At 39.2% G+C, this 24,566-nt stretch overlaps 1 protein-coding gene across 1 annotated transcript in view; it reads right to left on the bottom strand.

Moving 5' to 3' along the window:
- The window catches only part of ZNF423 (zinc finger protein 423), a 581,899-nt gene extending 557,369 nt beyond the window's left edge, over positions 1 to 24,530 (bottom strand). The window contains exon 1 of the mRNA XM_066327879.1: positions 24,524 to 24,530. The gene's annotated coding sequence lies outside the window, so the exon portion shown is untranslated. The remainder of the gene's footprint in view (positions 1 to 24,523) is intronic.
- Between the last annotated feature and the right edge of the window lie 36 nt (positions 24,531 to 24,566).

Below are 24,566 nucleotides of genomic sequence, written 5' to 3'. Positions count from 1 at the left end.
CTGAGCCAGCATGTAACAGAAAAGTGCAGGCATATCCTGTGGAGTTGAATAAACTTAGATCAAAGGCATTGTACATGAAGATGTAAGGGGAATCCAAATATTTTGAATTATTTGTGTACTTACAAAAGTACAATCTATTTACTTCTTTTTAACTTAACCAAAAGCTTAGCCATATAAAAGCTCCATACCTTGTGTGTTTTGAAGGCTGTGTATTTTCTAGTGGTAATTGGTACTGGGGTGAGGGGATGAAGCAGGAAAGAAAAAGAATCAAGGAAACACCTGACAAAATTTAATCAGTGAAGTATTGGTATGAGATAACAGTTTGTCATTGACCTTGCTGACAGATTACATTCCTGCATCCTTTCTATAAAAACTACTCTTTACTGGAGAGGTGCTTCCTAGAGCAGTGCCCCAGCCTGCAGGAAGACCCACAATACAGCACAGAAGTAGCAATATCAGGATGTTGTCACAGAACTTCTAAGGGTGCCCTGGACCCAGCATCTCAAAACAATTTCAGTGTCTGAATTGAAGGTTTGAATAAGAGGAAATTACAGGATGGAATAGAAAACAATTATTTGAAGTTATCCAACATGTTAATTTATAGTGGAGAAAATGCAGTGAGGTTTGCATGATATTTAAAAATAATTTTCATGCTAACAGGTTTAATTCAGTTATGCAAAGAGGGAAAAACTTAAATCCATCAAGCCACAATGAGTTTTAACTTGCAGACTTGCTGCAGTTTCTCTGCAAATTCAGTGTAGAGCATGGGTGAGGCCACGTTTTGGAGTTAGATGCTAACAGCTGGCCAGATCTGTGATCTTTTACCTCTTGATCTTTTCTTAATCCTCCAAGCATATGCTTAGAAGCAACAGCTTTCTATGCCAAAGTGTAACTGCTGATGTTTTCCAAGGCCTGTTTTCCAGCTCTAATGGTTCTGGTACAGTTAAGCTATATGTTTGACAACATATGACTTTATCATCTGGGAAGGAGCACTACATTTGGATTCCAGGGGGAACAAAGTAGAATTCAATACTTTCTAAGGGAAATCTAAGAGTCTGGGTTTTAGGGCAAATATACCAAGTTACTACTAATTAAAAGAAGAGTCTTTTCTAATAAATTCTTCAATGGTCTTGAAAATATTTTTTATAATATGTTGCTTTATTCTAACACATTTAAAAGCAACAATTATGTCACAACTTCACCTCATCAGAGATGCAGCCTACGCTTACAAATCTCTTTAACTGTTATGGGTAGTTTCTGTTTTCTGGAGCATTTTATTTGTGCTGTTTACTTTTTAGGTTCTGTCATCGATTAAACAAATCCTTGGGGATTTTCTGAGAACTTGCTAGAGTCCAACTTCTCCATGCACCCTTGTTCTGTTTGTCTAAAACTGCACCAAAGTTGGAACTAAAGTACGTGTGTGGGAAGGACATATAGCTAGGTAGAAGACAGCATATGTCTTTAGTATGCACTTACCATGCAGTTAGTTTAGACAGCATCTGTTGTTTGTTTAAACAACTCTTTTTTTTTTTTTTTTTTTTTTTTTTTTTTTTTTGGTAGGGGGTGGGCACAGTCTGTTTAAAGGGGACCAGCAAAAGGAGGGAGGAGAAGGGTTTATGTCTGTTTTCTTCATTTTTTCCCCTTCTGTTTAAGGAAGAATTGCTCTGGCTTGTCTTTTGCTTTAGAAATATCAGGGCTTTGAAGCACTACCTTTCATGGTTTTGTTGCAGGCATTTTTGGATCTCTGAGGCTCTGAGAGTTTTTGTCAGCTTTAAATGAAAGGGAGAGTAGGTGTGGATTGCTAACAAAGAGTATTTCTCCAAGCCCTCCCAGTGTAATGCATTTATATTTCTGTTACCACTGGAGCACTCCTGTATAGTCAGGACCTCGTGAGGCTGTTTGCTGCATAGAGCTTATTTAACATCTGCGTTTGGCACACATTGTGGTGATCAGTTATTGCAGTCCAGGCTGCTGGTATTTACTTGGAGGGAGCAGATGTTCCTCCTCTTGCCCCTGGGAGCCCCTGGTCTGCAGGCAGCTGCTCCTGTAGCCAGGTGCTGAAAAAGCAGGAGAGGTGCAAGGAGAGAGGTCCATTGTGTCTGTTTTATTCCAAGGGCTGGACTGGTGTAGCTGCCCTGAGCTCCCTGGAGCTGACCCTTCACTGAGTGGGCACCTACCTGACTCCACGAGCCTTTGCTGCCTCAAATTTGCCACCAAGGCTTCTCACCCAAAGCCCTGGCATACTCAGCAAGTTTTCAGCAGTTCTGTGACCTCCCTCCTCTGCATCGTGTTTTAATAGTCATGAGCCTGTAACCAAAATCAGCTATTAAAGACTTTACACAATACCTCACACATGAAGTAGGCCAGAACTTGGCAACTGCAGTGGTGTTTTGCTAAGCAAGTACAAATATAGAGGCAGACTCAATTTTGGCAGGAAAGAATTCCCAACTCAGTTAATAGGCTTTTTACATGTGAGATCTCTCAGATGTCTCAAATCAACTGGTTTGCCACTTGTCTTTTAATTTCCAAGGAACAGCAGAGCAGGCAGACCTGGATTTCTATGGTGCTTATTGTTTAAAGAATTCCAATACTGGAAGGAAAAAGAGGAGACAGGAGGAGAGGGGAGTGTCTTTTGTCATAAGAATTGTAATAACTGAATACTTTAAGTATTTTAATTTGAATATTTTAGGGCCTGTTGGTACCATGCAAAACAATGTGTTCATGTAGGAACCTCAGTTCTGAGTTGGCCCTGAGGTCTCACAGCTGGATAAAAACCCCACAAGTGTGAGTGCCACTGACTCCGTGAAGTGTGGCCCACAAGGACACCTCCAGGTTCCATAGCCTTGAGTGGGAGCACACCAGTCAATTAGCTAAAGGAAGACCCATTTTCAAAATGTTTCACTGCTGTCCCCATTTGTTGTTTATCCAGTTTATCCATTACTTTTTTAAGCTAAAGTCCCACCAACAAGCAGAATGAATATGTTTCATAACTAAATATGAGAACAATAAACCATGTCTCAATTTTAATAGGAATAAGTACTCTTAAAATTTAGCAACTAATGAGGAGGAGGAATGATTAATGACTTCATGGAGGCAGATTAACCTATCTCTAGGAAGCAGAAAACATTAAAAAATTGATTAGAAATAGATGTTTGTGGCTCTTCCAAAACACTTTCTAGCAGTTGTGTGAGAACTATCACAGATGCCTCAAAGATGTCTGCTTTCCTTACAAGTTGCCTTTGCTGCAGAAGTCACAGGAGGGAGCTCTAAGGTGAGGGCAAAATCACCTGGAAAAGTGCACTTGAAGAGTCATCAGCGACAATTCCTCTCAAAATATCGATTGGGATTCTGCAAATATCTATCAGACATCCACTACAGTTCAATGGTGTTATCAATAGGTAGAGATGAAAAAATAAGTATGTGTCTTGTCTACATAGTGCTGAGTGGCTGCAAGGAGGTGGGAATAGAGTATTAGAGTCCAAAATGAGTCTGTAGGCTGAAAAAATGTCCACATTTTCCTCTCTCAGAAAAGGTGTCCTTCTATGAGACTCACCCAAAATACTGTGCAAGTAATGGATGGAAACAATCAACTGGATAATAGTTATTGCAGCTCTGTGCGAGGGCTGCAGTAGCTCACAAACTGCAAAAGAGTCAGGAATATGTTTATCTCATATAAGATTATATTGCATTAGAAATTGCTTGTTCTTTCTGCCCTTGTCATCATGCATTTGGCCTTGGCTGGAGAGCTGTACAGGTGTGAACACACTGGAAAGGATCCAGAGGAGAGGAAGGTGAATAAGGAGAGGTGTTGCAAACATGACTTTGGAGGAATGATTGAATGAAATAGGATTCTCTGTTTAAAGAAGACTGATAGAAGACAAGTATGCAAGTGGGCAAAAGCTGTGAAAAGAAGAATAGAATAATCTATTCTCCACATCTGTGAGGCACAGGAAAGGAAATAATGAGCTTATCTTGTGTCAAACAACTTCTGGCTTAATGTTTTTTTAAAAAAAAATGTCTGAAATAGTTAAGATTAAAAAAATGCTAATTCACAGGGAGGTGCTGAAGCTTCATTTTGGACATCTTTAGATAAACATCTGCCAGAAATAACAAGAGTATAATTGAGGGTGCGCTGGGAGTAAGGTTTAGTGCTCTGCATTAAATACCTTTTTGAAGTTTTTTCTGGCCTTACTTACCATGATTCTCTGAGTGCTTCAGACTCAGTACAAATCTTGCTTATTCCTGTTTCTCTTCTATGTTTCCTTCTGCATGTCAGTGGAAGGCCAGGGTACCAGGTGGGGCCCTGGACATCTCAGTTCTGCTGCACCAATTACAGGCACAGGGAATTTGTTTTCATAAACCCACTGTACCTCTAAGACCGACATAACCTGAATTCAGTTTTTGGCAATTTTTCTCCCAGGGAAGACATCTAAATTCCATTACTGGGCCCACTGTGCAGTGACCACCCTGCCAAACCTGCCTGAGTGCTGATTTGTGTATTTAACTGTAAGAGAGGGATAACCTTTGAAGATGTGTGTGTTTGAACACTGATTTGGCTGTATTGAAGGAAAAATGAAGACATGGAAATATATTTAAGCAATGCTACTTGAGTAAATGGTTACTAGAGTTTTGGTTGAGGTGCTGTAAGGAACAAAAGCAAAATTTATTTTTTAGCAACATTTAACTATTGCATCTGAGTATTCTTTACTACTGATCCATATAATGGGCTTTATATTTTTTTTCCTTTGGCAGGAAGAATGCAGAAACAATTTTAAGTAATTTTATTTATACGCACTCCAAACATATTTGTATACACAGGGAGCTCCAATTGCAGCGTAATTAGAGTAACATGAGAGCCTTAAGATCAGGAGTTCAAATTTATATTTGTAAATATTTCACAAACTTCTAAAACACTCTTCAAAGATGTTTATTATCTCCATTTTCTGATTGATGAGGTTGTCATACTTCCAAATACAGAGAGACTTTCCTTCATATACAAGATCTTTATTACTTGAATGTTTGGATGATCATAGCTATTAAGCTAATTAAAGCAAGAAACTAAAATATGTGGATTGGAGAAGAAAACAAGGTGAGGAGCCTGCATACATCTTTCCATTGTCTCTAGAAATAGTCTACATTATTTTTATTTTTACTGAAGACTAGTAGCTGCTCATATATTAAAAACAAATGAGACACACGAGCATTATGACTGTGTATTTATTTTACAGGAAAGATTTGGGAACCTGGGAGATGTGTAGACTTTCAGATCCTTTAAAAAACTCTTCAATTGTTTTATAAAGTGTATTACAACATCAATCCATCCATGCTGTACAAAGAAAATTTTGTTCTATGTGATCAAGTTTCTTATTGGCATGTAATGCTGGAAGTGATGTGCGTGCAGCAGATTCATCTATTGACACACATATTGCCAATAGTTATGGCACAGTTCAGTCTGGATGTTGTCTGTTCTCTTCCTTTCAGGAAAAAACTCTTTTGGATTTGTTGCTATTTCAGGAAATAGCCCCTTTAGAGAATGCTGGCAAATATCCATTAATCCAAGACAAATGTAGAAACACAAGGGATTTTTGGCAAAAAACAGATGAGAAGTAACATTTCTTGAATTATATGATCTCAAAATCTTTTTTTACTGTCTTTACCTATGTAAGGCACCACCAGCCTCAGCAGAGATTTCCATAGTGATGTCTAACAGGAAGGATCCCTATTTCTCTTTTTCATTCTTCAGTAGATTGTGGAGAATATTTTTTGATTAACTGAGTACTGAGAATGGTTCAGCTTTATACCAAATCAACCCTTTAAGATTACCCACTCTAGGATAACAGGTTAGGATTAGGGTTTGGGGGCTGAAGGCCTTCAGAATTCCACTAACTTCTCAGCTGGAGAGCTCCACCACGAGTGAGTGTTCTGCCCAGGTGGGAGCAGGGGTTGGGTGGGGCTGGGGGCTGCTGGATTTCCTGGTCCCCATGCCCTGCCTGCCTGGAGACCTAGGAGGAGGGCAGGCGTAGGGATGGAGCTGTAGCTCAATGCATGGGTGGGCTCAGAGGGACTGACTCCACAGCTTATTGGGAAGTTTCCCTTTATAAGGAATAAATACCTTGTTCCAGTGTATTTTTAAGGTACTCTACTTGCAAATACTGTAGAAGGTCAGTGTTGTTGAGGTGTCTTGTAGCAGAAAATTCATAACATTGTTCTTCAGTGAATGATGGGCTACACCTGGTATAATCCTTGGTAACTGCCCTTATTTGAAAGGAGCCTCAGTTGACCAAACTTAGTTTTAACAGTAAGCCTTTTTTTGGCTAATTTGCAATTTGTTTCTTCTGATGTTTTAAGTACAGAATTTTATTTTCATGAGCTGCTGGAGAACAGACAAACTAAAATTACTTTATCGTTGGGAGATAGTCAATCCATCTGCTAATTTATTCTCCAGTACAGACAGATTGTCAATTGGGTAACCTTTTCTGTAGGGAAAGAAAGAAGACAAAATAGTCTCTTTTGCTCCATAGAGACTTTGTAAAGCTGAAAAGAAAAGAAAGCAGAAGGTATGTGTTTCATAACACCAGTGGTATCACATACATGAGGGATGAATTCTTCACACAGCTGAGGAGCTGAAAGAAACATCCTTGGAATAAATATGTCATCTCTGTTGAGATGACTAAGATGGGGTGGGACAGAGATTATTTTACTAACAGCTAGGATTAGGTTTGTGGTTTCTAGAAAAGATGAATTTCTTCTGAGGCTGCCTCCCTGCTATGGGAGAAATGAAGTTAATTCTGGGTGTGAAAGCAATGGCAGTGGCTGCAGAGGCTGAGGGCTCTTCCCTGACGTGTGGGAGGCTGGGCACCACTTCCATTTCTCCCTCCACATACTTGGGCTGCTTGGGATGGCTGAGGAGAGAGAATGGCTTTGCTGCAGTGAGGTCCCAAGAGAGACAGGATGAAGCTGCATCTTTAGAACTGAGTCTTCACTTGCTCTTTGGAGATAGCTTTTTTGTCTCCTTCTCTTTTCTTTCTTTTTTTTTTTTTTTTTTTTTTTTTTTTTTTTTTTTTTTTTTTTGTAGGCCCATTTGTAAAATTCCTAAGGAAGGATACATTTTTTCCCCCTTACGTTTTGAAGACTGTTTTTGCCCTTCCTATCTGTGGAAGTAGTTCTAGAAATTACTCATAGTCATTGCGTCCATGATTATTTTTCTTATTCTGAGCCATAAAATTATTATCTCTTTATTCTGAGACAGTAGTCCTTAACCATAAATACTTTTCTAGCAGCGCTGTATAGAGTTGAATAAATGTTAGCATGTTTCAAGGACATGGTCAGGGCCATGTCTTCAAAAGGACCTGAGGATGCATTGCTGTAGCTTCTGTGATGTGTGTTTAGCAGCAAGGAACAAGTGACTGGATGTGAAACAGCACAGGCCCCAGTTCTTGCAGTGTATAATCTAATGTGAAAATCCAAGGAACTGGGACTCACCCAGCACACAGAAAGGTTTAATGGGACTTCAGGGAACAGCAGACTTGAAACAGTGCTGGTTGGACTGAAATCTGAGTCTATGCTGGGGGTGGGGTAGTAGCTGCTACACTACCACCACTAAATTGCTGTTTACTGCTTTATGGAATTCTCTGCAGTTCCTGCTTCTCCCCATGTTTTATTAATCAAAGTGAGGAACTGGGCTGTAAGTCACAGAGTGTTCCTTCTGTACCACTTGTTTGGGTACGGAGGAGGGATTCTCTGTGTTTTCCACAGGGCTGACAGAGTTTCTGCACCTTTCTTGTTCCCTTCCCCAGCCTCCATTCATTCTTTTGTGGGAGAAACCACCTGTGGGTGGATAGACTAGAAAGGGATTTAGTGTTTCAAATGTCTTTGACTCAGAGATGTGAGCATTATCTATTGCTCTTTCTGTCTGTCTGTCTTGTTTGATAAATTTGTCCTTCCTTGCAAAGGAGACTTTGATAAGAGGACATTGTGTCCTCTGCTGATCACTTGCTGTCAATGACTATAAAGGAGCTTTCTTCAGCTCAGTCTACATTAAATGGTGACTTCTGAGAAATTGTTACCTTGTTTCTTACTAGAAATGCTTCTTGAATCAGTCTGGTTTTTTGTCTCTTAAATGCAAATCTCCTACTGTGTTCTTAGCACTTTGCTTTTATATGACACTTTTCGTCTGAGGCTTTCAAATTGCAGCGTGTTATAATTTTCTTGGAAGTATGAAAATTTTACCTGAGATATGTATCCTGAAAGGAAGTTGTAGTGAACTGGATGTCAGCTTATTTTCCCAATAACTAGCAACAGGACAAGAAAATTGTCTCAGATTGCAGCAGGGGAAGTTTAGATTGGATATTGGAAAAAATTTCTTTCCAAGAAGAGTTGTCAAGCACTGAACAAGCTGCCCAGGGAAGTGAAGGAGTCACCATCCCTGGAAGTATGTAAAAGACATGTAGATGTGACAGTCAGTGGTATGGTTTAGAAGTGGACTCCATGGTCTGAGAGGTTTCTTCCAACCTAAGTGATCCCGTGTTTTTAATTAGACTAAACAAACAGTAACAAAGTCATGGCCCTGAGTCTGCAGGCTGATCCCACTGATTCAACCCAGCTCTCTCATGAATTCTTTGTGAAACAGAGTCTAACTTCAGATGCCTTTCTTCTGGAAACGAAGGAGCTCAGCTGCACCACATGATTAGTTTTTCAAGCAAATAACTTTTTGGCTATCAATGGAGGGAGCCCAGGAGGAATGACCTGCAGGTGTGGAGGAAAATTTAACTTCCCAACCATGCAGTACTAACTCTTTGTTCTGCTGATGCAGGATTAGAGCTCAATGGGAAAGAAAAAGATCAATGACATTTAAGGCTTTGTCTTTACAGGGTTGGATTTTTATGTTCTCAGCATCCATAACTGGGACCAGATTTTTCAGTACTACTCTGCTCCCACTAGATCCTTAAGTACATACTTGACATTAAAAACAGCTCAACACCAAATGTAGTGAATACCTGAAAATCCATCCACTTATTTGTATAATTAAGTTCTCTTGCAGAAATATAGCTTTGTATTTTTAACACAGTCTTAATAACCCAAAATAACACACAAAATGTGTAGTGTGGGTGATGTTTCTTTGAACCTAAAATAGTGGCAATTAAAAGTGTCTGCTCACTGTTGTGGAAATTCCATTAGCAAAAATCCCAAAATAAACTCAACTGAAGTAAGCAAACTGGTTAGGACGGAATTAGAAATTGCTCAAAATGTTTCACAAGATGTTATAGAAATCTAAAGCACAAAAATCTTCAACACTTAGAACACTCTTTTATTATTGCTTCATATTTTTGATTTCTGGGATTTGGATAGATCTGAATATATGACCTTAAACATTAAGATTTTATCCCCTAGTTTTCTATCTCTGAATGAAGTAACTTGCTAAACAAGGGCTGGAGTGGTTTTTTGGCCAAAAGAAAAACCTATCTATGACTGTCTAAGAAAAGATCTGTTAAAGTGCTTGCATTTGGCAAGTATACATGTATACATATAATATTTGAAGGAGATTAATTTAGTGAATCGTAACTCATAATATGGCCTGCACTCTGAGGTCCCATTAATACAGTTCTTAGTTTAAAAACATAATTATCCAAGCAAATTCTAACCCTTTGATGCTTTCTGGTCCCCATGGCTTTGAATTCCTGTGGACCCAAGTGAGTGCTGTAGAAGTTTGCCCTCCAGCCCCTGGAAGTGTTGCTGGCATGGCACTTGGTTCTCCTGATGCGGCAAACCTCCTGCTTTGCAAATGTCACTTGTTCCACCTGAGCAGGAGAGGCTGAAGCAGTGCAATTACACAGTTTATCTTAGCTGAGGGAGCTGAGAGCCCTTGAAAAATACTTTGCTGATACACATGCCCAGTGATCACCAGCGTTGTGGAAACAGCCTGGTTGGATGCTGCAAAAGGATTGACATGCCTCCACTGCTTGTGTGATTCTTTATGTGATGAAGGACAGTTTATTTTGAGTTTTGTGTTCCAAAGAAAAAGTCCATTAGTTAATTTTCCATTTTGAGGGACTCAGAAGTTGTGGGGATTTTTGCTTTTTTGCTTTGTCTTGTTTTGAAGCTATAATGAGGTCTTTACACTGGAAGCCTGCAGCCATCCTGTTATGCTGTGATTAATGCCACTGTATAATTCTGACAAGCTGAAGCCCTCCCAGGGTGCTCATTCATCATGGATCTCTCTATAGCTCTTATTTATTTATTGAACAACATGTAAGCACAGTTCCCTTTTTTGTTTAATGTATCAGCATTTCAGTGTATGTGGACTTCAAGGATTCAGTTTTGTTGACAATAATGAGATCATCCAGACAATTATTGTTTGATTTTCACTTCACTAGTGAGGAAGATTAAAGAAGAGTTAAGGAGCTTTGTCTGTTTCCTGTTACCCGTTTACTGAGGGGGAAGAAAAACTAACTGTTTAAAATGTATAAATTATGAAACTCAAACAGAACACAAGGAGACTGCACACCATTAGTTCATTGGAGTTGTGAATGGGTCAAGCTGGCTTCCTGCTTACTTAAACCATGATTTGGCCCCCCAGTTAAACAGCATGTGTGAGGTTAAGGGCCAACCACATCCTATATGTGCACTGTGTTCTGCTCATGCACCAAGTTCTTCTAGTGTGGGAATTCCTTGCTTGCAGAAGAAGGATCTGCACCCAAGGGCATCCCGGTTCCTACAGGGTCCCTGCACTGCCATCTTTCATTTGGAGAGTAAAAGTGGATGACAAATTGAACAAGAACTTGTAACAGGATGCCACACAAGGTTTCAAAATCATGGACATGCAGTGTCATAGTCCAGGCTGGGAACAAGGACAGCGGTCACGTTCTTTAGTGAGAAGGAAACTGCTCAGACAGGTGATATACAAGAGCCTGAAGAGAAACTGATCCCTAACACAGAAATAACCCTACCCCTCCAAGAGAAAGTACTGGTGTGGACACTTTAAGATCAGACAAAAATATGAAGAAGTTGGAGGGAAAACAGAAAAGAGCCACAAACATGATTAAAGAGCGCGGAAAGATGATGGCAAGAAAAGATGAAAAGGACTAGATGTGCATAGCTATATGGTGATTAAGAAGGCACATAGTCTACAGCTAATTGAAGGGTATAAATGTAAAGGAAGGAGTGTAACTGTCTGGGGTGTTATGAGGGCTCGTAACTGGGAGTAGTTGGATGAAATTAATCAAACAAAAATTTAGGCAGGGAAATTTCCAAACAGCCGACCATATGTTCCCTTCTGGCAGAAAAACGTGTGAAGGGGAACAAAACACTCTGAAAGCCATGTGGCTTTTGAAGTGCAGCTGTTGTTCCACATTCTCTCCCCTGTTCTGTGAAACTAAGGGCCAGGGCCAGGTTTCTGAAGTGCACATACTATCAACACAAGTGTTAGAAAAACCAGGAAATCACTGGTTAAGCTTATCCACCCCTTGAAGTCCCAGTTACAAGTTTTACCTATGCCTTTCAACCTTGTCCATTTTTGCTTCCCACATGTCTCCTCCCTCCACCCAAACCTTGACTCCCACTGAGACAGAGTGTTTAAAACTGTGTTTTTACTTTGCTGGGAAAGTTGATTAAGGCTTTGAAGTATATGATTAACATGGGGACAGTTTTTCAGTTCAGAATATGTTCAAGTATGCAGCATTGAAGGTACTGAAGGCTGGATAAGGAAAGGAGTTGGATGGTGTTTAATGGTGTAACAATATTTAATGCTAGTCCTGATACATAAGTTTAGTAGCTCCTTCCCCTGCTAAGCTAATGCGTGTGGCTGAAATGACTACGTCGTATGGAGGACAAAGTTCTTGGCTTCTGGTTTGCAGGTTAGGAGTGCTGTAAAGAAAGAAATGTATTTTTATACCTTGCTAGGGTTATTCTGCCTTCTTAATAATGCAAATGCAGGTTGTGGTTTTGGGGTTTTGTTGTTTTGTTTGGGTTTTTTTTCTGTGTGGTGTCAGCTTGTTGGTTTTATTGGTGATGATGATGGTAGTACTGTTTTTTTACAATTCAAGGAAAGCCACAAACATTTTGACAAACTTAAGAATAGCTCTTGCTTTTTGATGTGATTCTCAACCTTATGAATTTCCCAATGCCCCCCAAGTGCTTCCTAAGTTCCCCTTGTTCCACACTCCCACAGCTGCACTCCAGATTGTCCAGTGAAGGATTACTCTGCCACGTTTCAGGACTAAATAATATCATTCACATACTTAAGCAAGACTGAAATCTATTTGTTTAAATGCATGTCTCAACATTAATTATACAGTCATTCTTGATTTCTTCTCAAAGCTCACAAAACAGAATATGTCTTGGGGTGTTTTGATTATTCTGTTTGCATTTTGTGAGGGTAACACTTTATCCAAAACTGTTCTCCTGTTTCTAGATTTTAAAGAGATTGGTTAAGGAAAAGTGAGTACCCCAAAAGAGTTTGAAGGAGTCCAGAGAATTCTAATTTGAAGTCCTTTAAGAAATATATGGAATTCACATCTTCCATTAAAACAATTATTTTCGGTTAAATCTACTGCTGATATAAAAGTAATTTTTGCTTACTTATAGGACCCATCAGTTTGTTTTGCAGCTGTTCTGAGTTGCCTTCATGCCTTCCATTAGTCTGTGAAAGCTACAGGCTGTCTAACCATTGTTGGTGATAACTCCTGACAATAGTAATTGCTCCTTTTTACAAACAGAGCCAATCAGTAACTTTCAGTTTTCTTTTATCAATATATGCATGTAAATAACAGCATATCAATGAAAACATAACAACAGGTCTGAGGTTTTTAATGTTCATTTTAATATTCTTGAACACCAAACAGTAAAAGAAATAGACTTGCACCCAAACTGAATTAAAATTTCATCAAAAGCACAAAAGTAAGAGAATTCTGAATTAACTGAACCTTTGCCTCCTGCTGTGTATCTAGATGTTGCTGGAGTTGCCTAACCTTGATTAGTGTCGACACCAAAGGCTATATGTTATTGCAGATCAACTTGCACAATTACTGCTGACATCTTTAATCTAGCTTTTTAAGCAGAAAAAAAAAAAAGGTATTACAGTCCTGTGTTTAGAAGCAGGGGCTAGACAAATGCAGGACAGAAGTGATGTGCCCATTTTTAACAAGAAGAGTAAATTAACCACTGTAAAATTTACCTAGGGACACAGTGGTTTATCCTTCACTTGAAGTCTTTGTATTAAGACTAGGTATCTTTTTTAAAAAGAGGTGCTGTAGATCAAACAAAGAGAATGGTTTTGATGCAGAAATTAATGGTGCTTTTGCCTGTGTTACCCAGGAGATCAAATGCAGTAGTCATAATAGCCTATTTTGGTTGCAACATCTAGTGATTCAGTGAGGGAATTATGTATTCAGCAAAATACCTATGGACAAATACTGAGATATTTGGCTTTAATTTATTTGCTATTTATATGAGATATACTATCTCCAGCATTTTCTGTGGAGAACAGCAGCACATAGATTATAAAAATAATTTAAGACATGCTGTTGCACCTACTTTATTTCAGTAAATTGAAAGATTTCATGATTATGTTACCATGTGAAGTTTTTCCAAAAAAAATAATCTCACTATTGTAATAATTTCTATTACATTGTCAAGATTTTCTATACTTCCTAAAACTGCTTTAAAATGTTTAATGCTTACACTCATTGTCAGGTATTTAATTTCCCATTTCATCAGGACAGCATAACAGAGAGGTTTGATTAATCTCCAGACAGAGAATTTGCAAAGAGCATACATGCTGCATGTAAGGGCTTTTTCTTTTATTTAATTTATTTTCTTTTTTTTAGTAATAAACACAATGACTGAAGTCAATTTGCTTAACAAAGCAGGCTGGAACTTGGTGACTGGGACTCACCTTAATAGGTTTGTGAGATGACTTTTTAATTCATTGCAGTTCTTGAGATATTGAAAGTAAAAAAAAAAAAAAAAAAAAAAAGCACAATAAATTATGTCTTTTAAAAACACTAACAAAAAGCTCATGTCTAATGACTTCATGGAATGATTTCAAAGTAACATTGCCCCTGGTGGAAAAATGGGAGCCGCCTGCTTTCCAAATGGGCTGCACCTGTGCAGCTCTTATAGAGGTTAAAAACATATCAAAGAGTTTCGTCTGTGCAGGGCCTTCTGGGACAGACTAAATGGATTCAGGAATTGGAGGAGGATCAGCACTCCTGGCATCTTAGTCTGTGTTACTGTGGTCCTTGTTTCCTGTTAATTGTGATATTGCTAGGGAAAGACTTTTTTTTTTTTTTTTTTCTGGTCTCATATAAATAAATTTTAAAAAAGATTCTGCCTGCAGGCATGGGATCTGATGCCTTTTCTTGCTGCAGAGATCTGGTTTTAGTGCTCAACATCTAATAGCTGGCACATGGACAGGGAGCAGTGCTCTGTGCAGCTCCCCCAGCTTCTCCCAAGCAGCCACTGAGATCCATTACTGCAGCAGGTGTACCAGGGTCTGCCTGAGGTCTGTACCTCACCCTGAGAAACTGAACACGTAGGGCTGTGGCCTGTCATATAAAAATTTCAATGAAAATATTGTTGCACAAAACAAGGTTACATTCCCATTCTACCAAATGGCCAGTGTCCTTGGGAAAACACATGGGGTGAGACTGTTTTGCTGTGCTGTAAAACCAACCGAAGAATGCCAAAATGAATGATAATCCCCAAATTATTTAAGTCTTACACATATGTATGCTTTTAAGGATGTTTTTCTTCAGGATTGTGGCTGTAAGCTGAATGCATGTGGCTTTTTCCTAGATTTTTTCTTCCTATCATTATTTTATGTGCTCAATTTAGCTTAATTGGGAGAAACCAGATACCAGAAAATTTATTATTGGCCAAGTTCATTTGTGTCTTAAAAAATACATTCAACAAAGAGAAGCTGATGTAGAGCTGCCATCATGTTCCACCTCTACCATTAATGCAAAGTTTGGAAAGAATGTGTCAGCAAGAAGCTGTTGGAACTAAAGATGCTGACAGCAGCAGGGGGCTGGTAACATCCCCTGTCAGAGCTATATGATGAACACATATTTGTAAGTGTGTGTTTAAATTTCAGAGTAGTTCCTCCCACTAAAAACAAGAAATTCCAGTAGTGCATTCAGCACCATTGTCCCCACCAGCTGCTGTATTTTTAATAAGAAAATCAGAAGAAGCATTTATGTTGGTACATCTGTTCCTATGTCAGGTGATATCCAGGGAGGCTGAGTGAGTAATGCCTCTAGAAACTTTAATGATTGTAATTGTATTTATTTATTTGTAGATAGGCCTACCCTTGTTTCATTCTTTGTAATCTGCTTTATGTCAGGAGGCAGAGCCTTTCAATTGTCTGGCTACAGGAGAATTACAAGCCTATTTTATGAAAATATTGGCATATAATGTTCCTAGCTAGAAGAATGGTCTTGAGATCATTTATTCCCTGGAACATGAACATTATGTATAGGAATAAGCCTCCACAGGAGAAAGCTCCAATCTTGCAAGCTTAATGAGACTGGGGGGTGGAAAGAATAGAGAGCTGCCACCTAGTCAGGGCTGTCTTTGAACAGAGGTATTTTCCTGCAGTGTTGCTTAAATCTGCAATGTCTGAATTGCCATGGCTGTGATGCATGGCTCAGAAAGAAAAATATCTAGGCCCCAATGTAGCTAAGCCTGAAAAATCGAGCTGAAATTAAGGAATATTAAACATTCCATTCATTATGAGTGAATAATCTTGAGCTCAGAGTCAACATTTTATGTGTAAAACTAATTAGAGGTAGCAATCCCAGCACTGCAGAAACCACAGTTATTGTCTGTTTTTCCTAAGATTAGTGCTGACACACTATGATGTATGTTAGAGAACATCCACGTCTTGTTCAACTGAGCTGCCTCAACGCTGGGTGCCCAGAGGCCACTGTGTGTAATTCCAGGAGTTCTGGGATCACATGGGGTACTTGCAGAAATCATTATATTTCACTATTACTTATTCTCTGCCTTTTGAGATTTTTAGCTGTAAAGGAAACCAGTCAATTGACTAAATATCCCCACCAGGATGCCTCTGGGTAGGGGGATTTCACCTGGAATGTTCACCATGGTTGCTGAGTACTTAAAGAGTCTCCAATGCCATGTAGATGTTATTGTCTATCTGAATTATGAAGCCTTTCAGTGGCCCAGATGTCTTTACTCACTGTTTGCATACTCCTCTTTCACACCTATGTTCTAGCTTATTCTATTCCCCTCAAAAGTTTCAGTGTGAGAGGAGGCAGGACAAACAGTGTTGAAGCTCACAATACAGAAACGTGGAGTTGTGTAGAGTGAAAGCAGCTGAGCTTCAGGCTGTGAAAAAGAAATGGTGAATTCTTTATTAGAGGTCATTATTAGAGGAAGAATATTTTTCATGTTCAAGTGAAGACTACTTATAACTGTCAAATTTTTGTTCCAAACCAATAGAGTTAAAAATGAGAGATGGCCGTATCCTTTGTGAGTGGAAGAGATGTCATAATGCATTCAAGTTTATATCTGTCTGTATGAATACATTTTGAAGATCATTTTGGGCTGTGAAATTTGTAATTCAAGTGGCGAAAGCTATTTAAGCTTTTGCAATTTCTTGAGACCTTAGTGGGTAACACAGAATCATTAAAGCTGGAAAAGACCTCCAAGATCATTGAGTTCAACCTTTAACCAAAGACCATCTTATCCACTAAACCACAGCACTAAGTGCCATGTCCAGTTGTTTCTTAAGCACTCCCAGCCATAGTGACTCCACCATTTCCCTGGGCTTAAGTCTGTTCCAGTGCTTAACCACCCACTCAGTGAACAAAATTCCTCCTGATGTCTGGCCAAAACCTGTAGCTTTTGCTACAGGCCGGGATGTTGTTGACTGTACACACTGGTCATGCTCATAAAGTGTTTTCTTCTTTTTTATTAAGTGAACTCTCCTCTCCCAAAGACTGTTATGCAGTTTAAAAGGGGAAGAGAAAAGCAATTGTTTAAACTGCATGAATTATGGAGGGCACACTGTGTTACATTCAGGCAATATGTGAGGAGTCTGTGTGCCATTAAGAGTTCTGAATAAAGAAAACTGGCCTGTGCACTGAGTCAGCTTCTTACTTAGGGTATGATTTGATGGTTAAGAGGCATCTTAGTATATGTTCGATATGTTTGTCCAGTCCACACACCATGAAACTCATTACAGTGTCAACTTTCTTCTCAAAAAGAATTAGCATAAAGGATCTGTATACAATTCTCCCTCTCGCTAAGGTTACCATTTAAGTCTTAAATGAGGGGGGAAGGTGTTTCAATTAAAAAGAAAATGCTTGCGCAGAAAGGTTTTGGGTTTTTTTACCGAAAAAAGCAGTATGCTTACTAAAAAGTCAGTCAAATCAACCAGAAATAAAGTAGAAAATCTTTCCTGTTTTGAGTGCAATTCAGATTTTTATGTTTGCCTAGAAACAACTGTAGGCAACACCTGGTTTTCATTTGCCAGCACCTGGTCAGCAGTACTTTGAAATCTGTTTCTACCTCTGTGTCTCTCTCTGTACTGTCCTAAATATATTTCATAATATTCTGAATGCAGGCCTATGTGTTAGCACTTTGTATTAATACACACTATTGTCATGCTTTAATGTTCTGCTAGTAAGACATTCCTTATAGGAGAGATGGAATTTTTAAGTCTCCAGGAAATACTTCAAAACAACTGAGGTTTCATGGCCTATAGCTTTGTCCTCCACTGGAGCAGGATCCTGGATGAAGGAGCTTGAGAAGGGAGTGTACTGTGCCTCCTGCAAAGGGAATTTTTGCAGTTTCTGAATCTGTTGCAGATCAGAAAAACCCCACGGTTAATTGCCAGTCATTGATCTAATCTGCAACATCAGGCACATTAATAAAGTGCCACCCATGATGGATCCGACAAAGTGACTGAGCTAGAAATCCCATTCCTGAACAGCTTACTTCATTTGTTACACTCATTTTTATTATTGAAGTATGTTGAAAATTTTGCCTTTATAAGGCAAGCTGGTGCAGTGTTAAACACAATCTGCAGAACAAATTCAGAGTTATGTTTGTTAGCATTTAGGAAAGGCTGTATAGTAAACTCCTTCATCTCTTTTTCTTGGCTTTTGCCTTTGGTTGTGAGGATGTGATATTTCAGGCTCCCCCACAATGCCAGACAGGATAAAAAAAAGAGGTTGCTGTTTGAAAAAATTCAAGAATAAAATGAATCTCTAAAATAGCTATATGAAATACTGTGTTCCTTATTTTAATAGTGTTTTTTAACTAACTTTGTCATACCACAGTCGTGTGTTATCTACTCATCAATAGGCTGTGCAAAAGGTGCATTGTGGCACCTCCTCTGGGCACTCATTTCCCATTAAGACCTGCTCCCTTTTATCCATTGCTCTTGCCTTTTACAGTAAGTGTGCCACTAGACGTGCTGAGATATGTAAAGAATATTTGCACTGTATTTGAACTCTGACTTGGGTGTTTAGAGACTAACTTAAGCTTTGTTCTTCTCACTTCTTACAGGGCTTAAACTACAGTATGTGATGTTTTAAATCTGGTCCCTGAGCCAAGTAGTTTCCTCCCTAGAACATGCGTTAGGCATCAGCTCTCGCCCGTCATTTGCTGGGATTGATAATGTGCCAAGTCTTGAAGTCTTAACTCAGTTCTTATTCTGACAAGACTCCCATGGAAATCAATGGAAGTTTTGCCTGATTAAATACTTCTGGATTCCTCTCCAAAACACTTGGCTTATTTATATCAGGCACGTTTGGAAAAATCCAGCATTTTAGCCCCTGTAAAGTAGGTTTATCAAAACCTTAACTGATGGAGGGCACACTGAAGGCCAAATACCCAGGGGCCTGTTTTCTGGCAGTGGAGCATTGCTTATGTTTGAAAACCAAACCAAAACAAACCCAATACCTTGTCTAAAAAGCAGTTAAATTTATCTGGAGTTGAACTTAAAAAGTTTGTAAGTTAAACTTACAAATTATTCACATATGAGCAATATGAGATGACAGTGGCTTATTCCACTATAGGGTGACTGGTCAATGACTTGTGTCATTCAGAGCTGCTTTAAGATTACCAATGAGACTCTATGAAGTTTTAGTCCTTTTTGTGAAAATTAGAAAAACTAACCAGGCAATAGATTCATACAGAAAGATGTACTATAGTTTAGTAAACATTTTATTGAAATCAGTTTCAATGAATACCACAAAAATACTTCAAGATTAACATAATTACCAAAAATAAACAAATACTAGCTTTAATGAGCAACTTTTAATGTATGAGTATAATCCAAATCTTATTTTTTAAACATGCTTCATGAAACTTGGCATGCTTAATGTCATCCAATACCTGTTGCTTTGAAAACAATACGTATTTTTGCATCAGCAGAAATAAGCCAGCTGGGAGGTATAGGAAAAAATAATGTCTATACATTCTCCATCAGTCTCCCATGGAGTAAATCTACTTATTTTGAGACACACAGAACTTTCATTTTTTGGTGAAAGCAAAGAAGTAAAACACAATTTTGAGACATAGTAAGAAGTAACAGCACGTGAACTTAAATAAGATGTATTTTTTAATTTGTTTTACAAAATCTGTGCCGCACTGTGGAGCATGAGAATTCTGATGTGTACCCCTCAGTCCTGGTGCTAAGAGCACCCCAGTCAGGCTCTGCAGTTCTATAGGATGCTGTGCCTCTGTTGTGTCTTCATTTGGAGCAGGAGTGCACGCTGGCATGTGCACTAGTATGTGTCCTGGTCTCAGGGCAGTGCCCCTGTCCTGCAGAGCAGGCACAGCACGTTTGCAGCAGCTCTGACCCTGGGAACTAAGACCAGCGATCCTTTCCACTGCCTGGAGAGATGTGTCAAAGGAGTAGGGCCCTGGATTTTTGAAAGGACACACAACACATTTCTCTCCAAAGTCCAGGAACTTCTCCAGCTGTCCAGGAACTGCAGAGTGAGATTGTGAGATTATGTCTGCACTGTGACACGAAGAGTTGCTAAAGCCTACTGAACCCTGTGACTCATGCTTGCTTTCCCAATGACTGTTAGCCCAGCTGCACTTTTGACTTTAAGCATTCACATATTTGGGAAGAGTTGGCTTGTGCTATCTCTTGGCAGACTGTTTTGTAGCATGCATGGCTTGCTTTTGTCTGGTTCATCCAGACTTATGAACAATACCTTGGGTCCATGTTAAAATACCAGGCACATTTTAGCACCTGTAAGGTGTTTGCTGCTCCAAGTTCTGCCTTTTATTTTCCTCTCTTTTAATATCAGACAAAGATTATGATCTTAGAACTGATTTACTGTTGCTGTGTAATGTGCACAGATGTTTGGTTTTCTTGTGCAGAAGTACAGAGTTTGGGCTGTACTTGATTCCTGACATGGGCATGAGGTTTTCACTATGAACTGGTGGTGGGCCAAGCCCAAATAAAAAAGGGCAGAAAAGCTGCTTTTTTGGCCATGTGCTGTGACAGAACATGTGAAGGGCAAAAGCAAAACAGAGCTGGATGGGGCAGGGGAGGCATTCTCTAGGATGAGAGTTGCTGAGTTCAGGATGCAAAGGGCAAGAGCCCCATGTGCTGTCTGCAGATCATTGTTCCCTGTCCCTACAAGCTGGGAGGGGAGCTGCCTCCAGTCACCTTGCAGCTGTGTTTGGAACCAGACTGCACTGCAAGCTAGGAATGCTTCTTGCTTTAGTTCCTCAATGGTCAATTAGCAAGGGGATATATATGTCAGAAGGACAGATGCAACAGTAACAAACTGTTCTCCACACTCTTAATGTTTCATTCAAAGAGGGTAGTCTGAGGTCTCTAAAAATCCGAGTGTGATTGCACCATGCCGTACGAACAAAGCAAGCTTCTTTGAAGCAGGGTGACATATTAAAGTTTTAATTCTATTTTTTTTCCAGTTCCTTTTTCTTTATACTTTCCTCTCTAATACCTCTGTAGATCCCTCTGCTTTCACAGGGCCTGTGGATGCTCCACACAGGCTGGCATCACTTCCAGCCAAAACAGAAAAAGTTAAAAAGCTTTATGCTACTTTCATTCTCTGAATCTCTTGGAGTGAGTCTGTTTTATCTTCTCTGCCTTTCAGTTTGTATGCTCTTTTGGCAGAAACTGTTGGCCTGATTCTGATCTTATCTGAAGTGTGTAAATCAGAACAAAGCCCAGAGCTTTTGAGTGAAATACTGGAGCAAACACCTTGCTATGGTGTATGACATTGTGTACTGCCAAGAATTCCAGTCGGATTTCCAGCAAAAGGGAATTCTTAACTAGGTTCAGTTTATACAAAGGGCAGTTTGCTGCTACAAAGGGAGTTAAATAGAATGACTCAACACTGAAACAAAAGTGGAGGGTAGAGATCATAGTAGTCAGTTTTAAAGGCATTTATTGGAAAGTCTACAGAAGGAAAAATTGAAAAAGCTGCTAAGAGACAGTTCTGCACCAGCATGAACAGTCAGTACAGACTCTTTTTTTCTGGAACATACTAAGCTGGTAATATACCTGGTATCTCAACAAAGGTCTAATTATTGTTCTTTCACTTGCTATTATAACTATACTTGAATTCTTGGAAAGCAATGGACAGATGGTGGCATCAGACTGTAGGGAGGGCAACCATAGCAATAAAGTCAGCATAAATAAAAACATCATTTTAAGAGGAGAGTTTTTCAATTTTCAGGTTCAGTGTTCTGACCAGCAGTGCTTTCAACATTAATATAGCAGAAACCATAGAGGATTTTATAGTGATTAGTGGTTTGGACTGACACAGCTATGTTTTTCTTTATAATAACTTTGCAATTTGCCTTTGATCTTAAAAGTGGGCAAGAGCTTGTCTTTTAGGGGAAAAATAAATCTCTATTTCCAAATTTTTTCTTTACATTGTTGCAGTCAATCTTTATGTACATATATAGATTTACCAGTCAATCTATAATATATTATGATATCTATATGGCTGCAAATCCTGGGTGAGCTGCCCTATTTTGGAGTGTCTTCAGATGAGAAATTACAGTACTGGAAGTCTAGTGGAAAAACTTCATTGTGATAGTCCTGATGGTAAACTTCATTATGCAGAGATATTCTCAGAGGGTGTTAACATTTGCTATCTCAACATTTGCTATCTCAACAGTTTCCCTGAACTCAAAAGTTTGAAAGCATCCTTGAGATCCATTGCCACTGAAATTGCATAAATCATGGAGAGAAGCCTTGCATCTTAGTCTCACTTGCTGCCAATAAAATATTGCTAAAACTGGGAGAGCTCGATTTGCTTCACTTCAAGTGAAGAAAGCACTTTTTCATAATTTATAAGTCAACTGCAGCCCTTTCCACCACGGAATTTTGGAAACTAAATAGATTCCAGAAAGGATTAAATCTATACCTAATTAAGCACCACTGCTGGGTTGCAGACTCGGCGTTCCTAAATTTCCACTTGTTGGAATCAGGAAGGATGATAGAGTTAATCTGTGTGTGCTTTGTTCTTCCCTCAGCAGCTTGCAGTTCTTGGAAACATGACACTGAACCATTAGCTTGACAAAGTGTTGCAGACCCTAAATACTCACGAGACTCTTCCTGGAGATGCACAGTGAAACGCTGAGAAGCAGTGGTCACAGGTTTCACCAAAGGAAATTCTGAACACATATAAAAGTTACAGAGGTTTGGACTAGATAACCTCAAGGGTTCCTTCCAATCAAGATTAATACATAAATCTGTAATTGTCAGATAGCAAGGAACTTGGCAGTATGTCCAAACGACTGCTATTTCAGGAACTATCCCCTTTCTGTCTCTTCAGTGTCTTGCACAAGTTGATGAAATTCTTTCTTTAAAGAAGTTGTTAAGGTCAGTGAAAAAAAAAAAAAATCTAGGGAGTTTTCCAGCTTCAGCTTCTGTGCTCTGCTTTATTCCTCTCTGGGGTTAGATTCAGTCTTTGTAATTGAGATGGCAATTACATCTCCTGGTTTTCCTCTTTGCACAGGACTAAGGATCATCAATCCAGACCCTGTGTCCTTTGACCCACACAGCTGGGGATCCCCCAGCTGAAGAGACATCTCTCTGCCCTGCAGTAACTTATGAGTAATAACAGTTTATGACACTGTATAAATCAAGTGATATCTAACTACATATACTTCAAAAATAAGACTTCAGTAAGCCTACCAGAAAGAGATTAGGGCTTTTTCTTTGCTTCCTTTGCTTTGTCTCTTCATAAACATCGAAACCAAATTCCTTTTCCATTCACTGTGCCTTCTCTTCCTTGACTACCAAACTGAGGATCCTGTCCTGTGTGCCAATCCTCCTTCACAGCACTCACTCTTACCTCATTAGACAGCTGGATGAACTCTGCTTTGCTTAGAGAGAACCCCATAGCTACTCAAGGTTCTGCAAAAATGCAGATATCAAAACGTGTTTCTCCATGGGGAAAAACCCCATCAAGTAAACAGGATTTTTTGTTTGTTTTTAGTCTTAAAGCTGCACTATGGTATTCAGAAGCCAAAATGTTCCCTTAATATTGATCACCCCTGAAATATTTTATTCTCAAATTTTAATTTTTTTTCAACTGTCTTTATTCAAGCATGTATAATCTAGGGTTATTACACAGGTGTTTACTTGAATGTTAAATTTCAATACAGTCTGAATGTTAAAAATTTTTTTTCTTTTACCTGGCTCATCACCTTATTGTAGTTCACAAAATACAGAAATCTATTTGCAGGGCTTTAGTTCATACACTTTTTATTTTGAAATTAGATACTGCAATCTGTACTTAAATTACCAGAATGACACCATCAGTTGTCTGATCACTTTCTACACTTTCCACATCTACCCTGTCCCCTCTTGCTGATTTCTGGTTGATTTAATTCTTATTCCAAGGAGCAATTGATCCCTTTGTTCCTCATTTCCTGCATGAGAAGCAGTGACCCCAGTAATGCCCACCCTCCCTGCCCAGAGCTCCCTGCCCATGGTGTGCAGCACTCCTCTCTCACAGAAATTTGCCTTCTCAGGAATTTCTCTCATAACCAACAGTGGCTGCAGGAGAACAGACTGGGCTCTCCCCTGTGGGTATGGAGCCACTAGTTATGTTTTGATTTGTTGTTTGGGTTTTTTGTGTGTCTGTGTTCTACATATTTGGCCTTGTCAACTGTGTTTACTCTAGAGTAGAAAAAGAGAAGCTGGTCAGAAGCTGAGCAGTTGTTGAACTGCTGGTTGTGTCATTCCTTAACTTGGTTATCAGCTCGCATTCAGAAAGCTGAAACTTGATATTCCAGCTTTAGAGGCATGAGGAGAGCTTCTAATTTGAAGTGTATGTTCTCCATTTCTAACTATTAATTTGTGATATTCATCCTGGGATTTCAAGAGGAAGGTTAAATTGGAGTTTTATTCTACAGCTGGCTTTAGGCTTTATGCATGCTGTGCATACTCACCATGGCCTGGACCTTTCTGTACCAGGGAAGTTCTGAGCTCCTCCACAGCCCAAGGTGCAAATTCCAGCTTTCAGTGCTCATTGCCAGAGTGTACCAGAACTTCTGCCTTCTCTGCCTCTTTCAAGTGTAGAAGTCAGTCACTC

The sequence above is a fragment of the Sylvia atricapilla genome, chromosome 12 (assembly GCF_009819655.1).
Source record: "Sylvia atricapilla isolate bSylAtr1 chromosome 12, bSylAtr1.pri, whole genome shotgun sequence".
In the NCBI taxonomy this organism is placed as follows: Eukaryota; Metazoa; Chordata; class Aves; order Passeriformes; family Sylviidae; genus Sylvia; species Sylvia atricapilla.
The sequence above is the reverse complement of the archived record's forward strand: the minus strand, read 5'-3'. Positions and strand labels throughout refer to the sequence as shown.